Raw genomic sequence first — 8,659 nt, 5'->3', positions numbered from 1 at the left:
ACAGGATGCCCACACTGTGATCCACCCCCAGACCCAGGGAGCTCTGATCATGGGCATGCTCATTTATACCCAGTGTACTCTGGGAGGTCCTGAGACGTGAACCCAGGACTTTCCCCCTCCTGGCTCCATGGCATGACTATTACCACCCCTTACGCCTCCCCCTAGTGTCCCAATTTGGGCAATAAACTATTGTTCTATGTTTAGTTATCAATTGTTATGAATGACATCATATCACTTTTGGTGACTTAAAACAATAATTTTAGTGCAGCTCACACAATTATGGGCAGAAGTTTATGCAGGGCTCACTGGGCAATACCTCCAGCCCTACTGTCTTTGAACCTACTCGCGTGGCGGTCCTTTACTGGCAGATAGACCAGCCTGGAGGGATTAAGACAGCTCCTTTCATGAACTTGATTACTTTGATGGGAAGAGCTGGAAGATTGGGCTCAGCTGGGACAGTTGACTGGCGTGCTTATATGGGGCCTTTCCAGAATGATGGTCTAGAGTAGTTGGACCTTGCACGTAGTGGCTGACCAAGTGGAAGCCACAAGGACTTCTCTGACCTACCCTTGCAAGTCACATCCTATCTTCTGTGCCTCCCTGTTTCAGTTGAAGAAGTGCTCACATCCGCCTACTCACATCCAAGAGGAGAGTCAGAGAGCCTGTTTCCCAGTGGGAGGAGTGTCAACCTTTTCCAGCAATTAAAAATAAATAAATAAATAAATAAAAACACTGTGTCCTACCCAGACTAGTTTGAAAAAGACTTTTGACCAATTCCATATTCTCAATATCTGTCCATCTTGAGTGAAACTTCATTAGCTTGGATCTTAAAATCTCTCATCTGTACTGTTATTAGGTAGTACTCTTCATTGATCTCCTGCTCTCATTTCTCTATTCTTTATTTTATCTTACTGCTTGGCAACTAATGCCCCACTCGTTGTCTATTAAGATTTTCCTAACAATGAACATGTATAACAAATCACTCTTTATTTACCAAAACACAAACTCCTTTGCCTGCCACTTAAAGCTCTTTATCACCTGATTCTAAGTTAACTTTCCAAACTTATCTTCTGTGTCCCCTTTCATGGACGTCAATTTCATTCAAATATTCCCTTGTTTATGTTCCTTCTCTAGGACCCATCCCTCACAGCCTCAGTGCATTAAATCACACTGTTTCTTCTTTCTGAAATGTACCTCTTATTGGACATATCTACCACCTGCCAAACAGGACAGTTCTGCAAGGTCCTGCCCAAATGCTGCCTCCAGAATGCTCATGTGTTCATTCAACAAACATTTATTGCAGAGACTGTCAGGCTGTGGTCTAGGTCTGGCAACACAGGAGGGAAGAGGCAGATACGGCTCCCACCTTCTAAGAGATTACAAGACTCTGCTGGAAGTAATCTTGTCCTTCGATCTCTCACAAATTTTACTGGTTCCTTTCTTACAGTATTTTCAGTAGTAGTAAGTAGAGTAGCTAAATATTAAGATCCTGAAACTGTCTGACCTTGAGCAAGTTTTTGACTTTCTTGACCTCTGTTTCCTTTTCTGTAAAAAGGGTTAATTGTGAAGTTCAACCATGTTATGAAATATGAAACACTTGGAATAGAGTTTGGTAAATAGTAAACACTACATAAACTTCAATAATTCTTGTCATTGGTATTGCCATTAATATTCTCCCTATCTCTCCCCACCCAATTAGAATACGAACTTACTTTTTTGAGGTAGGCTATGGCTGATATATCTTACACAGTTGTGGTGTTTTAGAATAAGCAGAATTTTAAGACCGGCAGAATTGTTTGAGTACAGCTTAGTAACTCATTATCTGGGAGACCTTGTTCAAGTTGATTTTTTGTGCCCTTTTTATCCTACTTAAATTCTGCATAACAATACCTAGCACAGAGTTTTCATAGGAATTTAATGAGGTCATATTTGTAAGTTGCCTTAATGTCTGATCCATAGTATGTTAGCCCAAATGATGATGATGATGATAATGATGATGATTATGAGCATAATGATGATGATGAAATTATAACGCTGACAATTTCTAGAATCCCTCTGCTTATTATGGTACATAATTTAGTAAGTATCCTTTTGGACATTCTAATGCCATTTTAAACATTGTTTTCCCTAATTAGGATTATGCTATGTTTAATTAATCTCCTTTAATCATTTACTGTAAATAGTAGATGTCTTTAAATTTCAACCCATATTGATTTGCCTCATCCTTTCAAATGATCTCATGGTGTTTCTTTATATATGTACGTCATTATTTATTTAGTCAGTCTTTTATCAATGAATATTCAAGTATTTTCAATCTTTTCCATTATATGTTACATTATAATCCAATGAATTACAAATACATGTTTCTATGCTTATCTTATTATTTCTTTATTACAAATAATTAGAAGTAAAATTGCTTGAACAAAGGAAACCTACTTAAAATTTTTTATACGTATTGATAAGTTTGCCCTGTGGCTGGTTGTAGCAATTGTTACTCTTACGGCTATGATCTGAATGTTGAAACCCAATCACGAATGTGATAGTATTAGGAGATAAAATCCTGGGGAGGTGATTTAATCATGACAGGATTATTGCCTTTATATTATAAGTCTAAGAAATTTGTTTACCCCTTCCTCCATGTAGAGACGAAGTTAGAAGGCCTTAATCTTGGTTTTCCCAAGCCTTCATAAGTGCGATCAATACACTTATGCTGTTCATATGCACCCAATTTATAGTATTTTGTTACAGAGCTAATGAAATAAGACATCTACCAGGGAGACCAGGCCTGTTTTAGACACCTTTTTCAATGCCAGTCTTTGATTCTTTCCTGACATCTTTGTCAAGATTTATTATCTGCATTTATTCTTTTAAAACCCATTTGGAGACCAGCAGATGGCGTAATGATTACGTTGCTGGACTCCCATGTAGTAGACTGTGGTTCAAGTCCCAATTCAGTATTTTAAAACTCATGCGGGGCACATGTGCATGTGTGCCCAAAATCCCAAGAGGAGACTGGAGGAGAAGGGATTGTGGCGTTGCCACCCCCTATGGGGTGATTCTCACTTTCTGTCTCTCCATCTCTCTGGCAAGTGCACATGCCCTATAGCAAAAACCTCTCAAAAAATAAAAGAAAGAAAGAAAGAATGAATGAAAAATCATCAATATATTCCTAATAGCATATGCTTTTCTTATGTATGTGTTTGTATTTCCTCTGGATTACGAGCTTCTTGAGGAAAACCACCTTTGTTCATTTTTGTAGTGTTCACGAATAGGTAACACATTTCACTGGAATCTAGAGCAAACGTGTTTCTTTCCTTAGCAATTCAGTCCAGCTTTAAAGCAGATTAAGGACTTAAGCAAGGTCTTTCATTTATTTGTTAAAAAGTAGTTGGGGAAGGAGAAGGTTTTAAGTGATTAGAAGTTAAAATTCGCATTTAGAGTTTCCTTTTATTTAAAATATAACTCCCCTTTTCCTTGCTGGCATTTTTGGAATACGGTAGATTTAGAATATCCGAGCACTGCCTCCTTTCTAAAGAGAAGGCTAGAGATGAGATGAGGAGGAGATGAAGAGGAAGATCTGAGAGGCTGCCAGGCAGGCACAGGAGGGACTCTTGGGTGCCGCCTCCTATACCTTTTCCCACTGTTTTCCGTAGACATAGATACCTCTGCACAGTCAGTTTGGCAAGAGTGGCTGTAGGCATTTTCAAGAAAAGTCATCGGGGGCAAAAATGAGAGAAGGTGGTTAGTGATTATTATAGAAAGGTTGGACAGGTCACATGAGAAAAGTGAGGTACAGGTACAAATACTTTCTTATACACTGCTTTGAAATGACATTAATTGATAGAACAGTGTATAAAGTGATAATAATCAAAAAAAGATGTTCCCATAGAAGAAGAATGAAAAGTTAACAAAAAAATTGCCATCACACATCACTTTAAATGAGTTGGGGTCTCAATACCCCAAAGGACTACAGTCTAGGGGATAAGAATGGCTCTTCACATTCATACAATGCAGAGTTGCAAACTGGCTGAAGGCACTCAGCCTTCACCTCTGTTTTGTCTGGCCCAGACAACAGTGACCAGAGAGTGGGAAGATTCTAAGTAGGTGCCCAGATTTAAATTTAGAGACAGGCTGAGTCCTCATCAGACTACTTCTGCTTCCTCCTCGACCCGCAGCTGGCCTGTCCTTCCCAGCCCCCACTGCAGTAGGGTAGGTCCATGTTCCTAGTTCAAAGCAATGAAATGTAAAGAGAAGGTATGGGCACTTTCTCCAGGTCTGGCCCACAAAAACTACCACCGGCCACTTTCCCAGTTCCTGGTTCTTCCACTGTTCTGGATGACAGTGCAGAGCTCTCTCTTCCACCTTCTGTCCTTGCCCCAACCCAGGAGGCAATTACATGAGCGAGAAGTAAACTTCTGTGGTCCATGAGCCTTTGGGTGTGCGGAGGTTCATCTGACACCAGTCAGCCAACCCGTCTACTATGTTCCGGAATAAGGGTCATGAAACCTTTAGTAAGTCACGATTCATTCCCTGTGATCTCCTATACCCTTAATGTGTTACTCACTCACATTTCCTACCAGGATCCCTTAGGTATTATTAGAATCTGAGACTTTTTATATGGTGTTCCATAGTTGAGGCATATGACATTTATTATCACTTGGACTTTTTCAACAACTCATGAGTTGTTGGCAAACTAGATACCACCATCGATGCCTCATAAGTTCAGCTTCAGTTGAATAAACAGTTACACTGTGTCTACCACAGACCAGGCACTGTGCTAGGCCCAGAAGGTACAAAAATGAGACACAGGGAACTGAACTTTAAAAAGGTCTTGACTTACATAATCACAAACTTGCCAACCTACAGGTTGCTAAAAGAAATAGTAGAAGTGATTTTGTAACTACCAAGAGTGATTTTTGAGATGTAGTAGGGACTTGGAACACTACCAGAAAATAAGGCACAGTCAAAAGTTTTAATTTTCAAAAGTAAAATGTAGTTACTTGAAAATGCAAGCCAGTATATTTAATGCTAATCCAGTAAAAAATTCTGGAAAGTATTATTTAACAAAAGTTTTATGATCACTTAGAAAAGAGGGAGTACTCTTGGAAATTGATTGCTTTGCTGAGAGAAGATCTCTCTGAACCTAATTTATCCCCCTTTTTAGACTGGGTTATTATTCTGTGAGCTGTAGAAAATCGTACAAAGATAGTCATCTTAGTCTTCTCAGGCTGCCATAATAAAACACCTTAGATTGGGTTGTTAAACTACAGACATTGATTTCTCATAGTTCCTGGAGGGTAGAAGTCTGAGATTAAGGTGTCAGTATAGTTGGGTTCTGGTGTGGGCTCTCTTCCCAGCTGCAGGTAGCACGGTGTGCTCACATGGTCTTCCATGAGACAGAGACAGAGACAGATAGATAGGTATATAAAGAGAGATTTCTCTTTTCCTTTTCTTTCTTTTTATTTTTTTGAGAGATTTTTGCTATAGGACACATGTGCTCACCAGAGAGAAAGAGAAAGACAAAGTGAGAAATCACTCCCCGGGGGGATGGCTACACAACAATCTCTTCTCTTCCAGCCTCCTCTTAGGATTTTGGGCATGTACACACACTCGCATGCCTGGCATAAGTTTCAAGCTGCCAGGTCCAGGACTCAGGCTGTGGTCTACCACGTGGTAGTCCAGTGCCTAACACTTCATGCCATCTACTGGTCCCTCTTTTTTTTTTTTTAAGACCACAAATTCTATCGAATTAGGATCCCACCCTTATGACCTTGTTTAACCTTATGTACTTCCCTAAAGTCTATCTCCAAATACCATCTCACTGGTGGGAGGAGACACAATTGAGTCCTCAGCCATAGTGAATCTTGATTTTAATAAGTATCTAACACTTTTTTTTTATGGTATCACTATAGACCAGTTGAAGAAATAATACTAGAAAATGATAAATTTAGATAAATTTAGTTGTTTCTAGGAATGTGTGTGTGTGTGTGTGTGTGTGTGTGTGTGTGTAGGACAATTGTCAAGCTTTCGAAAGGTCATTGGTAGTATGCCCTAGGTTGACATTTTTATTAAGAACAAAGTTACAATATAAACATAGATAATGTTTGTCGAGTGTGCAACTCATGTACTGGATGATAAGGTCAAGATTCAAAATGATCTTAGGAGGCTAGATTTATGGACTTAAAATAGTGAAATGTCATCAGCGGAATAGATGTACTGTCCTTATTGAGGATAAAGAAATTATGTAGGAAAGGGGATCAACAGATGGAGTAATGGATTCATTGCTGGACTCCCCCCATGACTGACTGACTGTGAAAAAATCCTGGGGAACCTAGTCACTGTAACCAGGCTGTGTTCTTAGAGGATCCAAGTCAAGATAATTGTCCCAGCATGCTTTGCACTAATCAGTCCATGTTGTTTCCAGTTTTCGGAAGCATATTTAAGGAGGAGGGTCATGGAGAAGGTAAAGAGGACCTACGGTGAGGACAAAGGGGTGCAGTACCTAATTCAACTCAGTTGCTCTTGTTCAATGTGATATTGGCTCAAAGGCTTGGGGAGTTAACTTAGTAGGATGAGTCCCAAGGAAAAAAGAAAATGTCTTTATTTTTTTAAAAAGAAGCTGAGGGGCCAGCAAGTGGTATAGTGGTTAAAGAGCTGAACTCTCACATGGTCAACCGCAATTCAACTCCCGGACACAGTGGCTTGAAACTCACACTGGATGGATGTGCGTGCGTGCCCCAAATCCTGAGAGTAGAATGGAGGAGAAGGGATTGCAGTGTGGCCATCCCCCTGGGGGGTGGGGGTGATTTCTCACTTTCTGTCTGTCTGTCTCTCTCTGTCTTTCCAGCAAGTGCATGTGCCCTATAGCAACAATCTCTCCCACCCCCCTAAAAAGGAAGCTGAAACTGTGCCAGGTTTTCCTTTCCCTCTCCTTCCACTCCCCCCTTCAAACCTAACCTTGAGCTAGTTGCCCACCAGCTTTAACATTATTTTCGCCATGGCTCTCAGTGATGCTGATGTGCAAAAGCAAATTAAGCATATGAAGGCTTTGATTGAACAAGAAGCCAATGAGAAAACAGAAGAAATAAATGTGAAGGCAGAAGAAGAGTTCAACATTGAGAAAGATCATCTTGTGCAAACTCAAACACTGAAGATTATCCAAGACTATGAGAAGAAAGAAAAGCAGGTTGAGCGACAAAAGAAAATTCAGATGTCTAATCTGATGTATCAGGTAAGGCTCAAGGTCCTCAGAGCAAAGAGATGACTTTATCACAGACCAACTGAATGAAGCACAGCAGAGACTCAGCAAGGTGGTGAAGGATACAATCAGGTACCAGGTGCTGCTGGGTGGACTGGTCCTCCAGGGTTCATACCAGTTGCTGGAGCCCCCAAATAGTTATCATTGCAGGAAACAAGACTTTGCTCTGGTAAAGCCTGCAGTGCAGAGAGCCATCCCAGTGTACAACATAGTCACCAAAATAGATGTTGACATCCAGATCTATCAGGAGGCATTCTTACCTGAGAATATACCTGACCAAATTGTGCTCTATAATAGGAGTCATAAAATAAAGCCTTTCAACACCTTGGGAAGCCAGCTGGATCTCACAGCCCAGCAGATGATGCCAGAAGTCCAGGGAGCCTTGTGGTGCAAATGCCAATAGGGAATTTGGGGACTAAACCTGGAGGAGATGGAGGCTCTCTACTGCTCTACTATAGTAGCTTCTGATATCTTGGGGCTGGCAGGTGGTGTGGTGGTTAAGGGTGTTGGACTCCCACATGGCCAACCGTGGTCCAAGTCTCGGACTTGATGTCTTGCTCTCTCTCTCTCTCTCCTCTCTCACTCTGTCCCTCTCTGGTCATGTTAAGATAAATAAATAAATAAAGTTAAATAAAATACCTTTTTTTTGGAGAGGTTTTTGTGATAGGGTGTGTGCGCTCGCCAGACAGAGAGAGACAGAGAGACAGAAAGCGAGAAATCGCCCCCCAGGGGGGGATGGCCACGCCGCAATCCCTTCTCCTCCATCTCCTCTCGGGATCTTGGGCATGCATGCACATGCGCCCGATGTGAGTTTTAAGCCACCAGGTCCAGGACTTGAACCGTGGTCGACTATGTGGGAGTCCAGCGACATAGCCATTACGCTAACTGCTGGTCCCAATAAAATAATTTTTTTAAAAAAAGAAGCTTCCAGTATCTGAAGAAACAGGATGGTCTATGCATCTTATGCTTTGCTGTTTGAACATTGGTCTGCATTTGTCTGCGGATACCACTTGCTAACACTGCCCTTGGCCTCATTGGTAACACTCAGAAGATGGTCTACTTAACATGACCAGGAACCTACCTCTAGCTCATCTAAAAGGAACAAGACTTTGAGCTGTTCTGTAGGGTGGCGGTGAGGGGATCAGCTGGTGGTTGTCTACATGTCACTGAGCCCTCTTATTCCCAGGCTCTGGTGACTTGCTCTGCAGGGTCATCTGGTGTTTTCTCCCCCCAAGTTTCTTCTCTTGGGCTTAAAATGCATGTAGGGCATGCATTCTTTTCAGCAGTAGTAGCTTCACCGTTACCTGTGGGCCTAGAAGCTTTCCTCATCAGTAAAATGTGATTTAAAGTCTAAACCATAAGTATGTTTCATTTATTAAAACAAAAGGTTTATGTAGGGAA

The 8,659-nt window shown here is 41.2% G+C and overlaps 1 pseudogene; it reads left to right on the top strand.

The window, feature by feature from the left end:
- Positions 1-6,997: 6,997 nt before the first annotated feature.
- On the top strand, positions 6,998-7,677 carry LOC102470331 (V-type proton ATPase subunit E 1 pseudogene; annotated as a pseudogene).
- Positions 7,678-8,659: the final 982 nt, after the last annotated feature.

This window comes from Tupaia chinensis, unplaced genomic scaffold (assembly GCF_000334495.1).
Source record: "Tupaia chinensis unplaced genomic scaffold, TupChi_1.0 Scaffold000046_3, whole genome shotgun sequence".
NCBI classification, from domain to species: domain Eukaryota; kingdom Metazoa; phylum Chordata; class Mammalia; order Scandentia; family Tupaiidae; genus Tupaia; species Tupaia belangeri.
The sequence above is the reverse complement of the archived record's forward strand: the minus strand, read 5'-3'. Positions and strand labels throughout refer to the sequence as shown.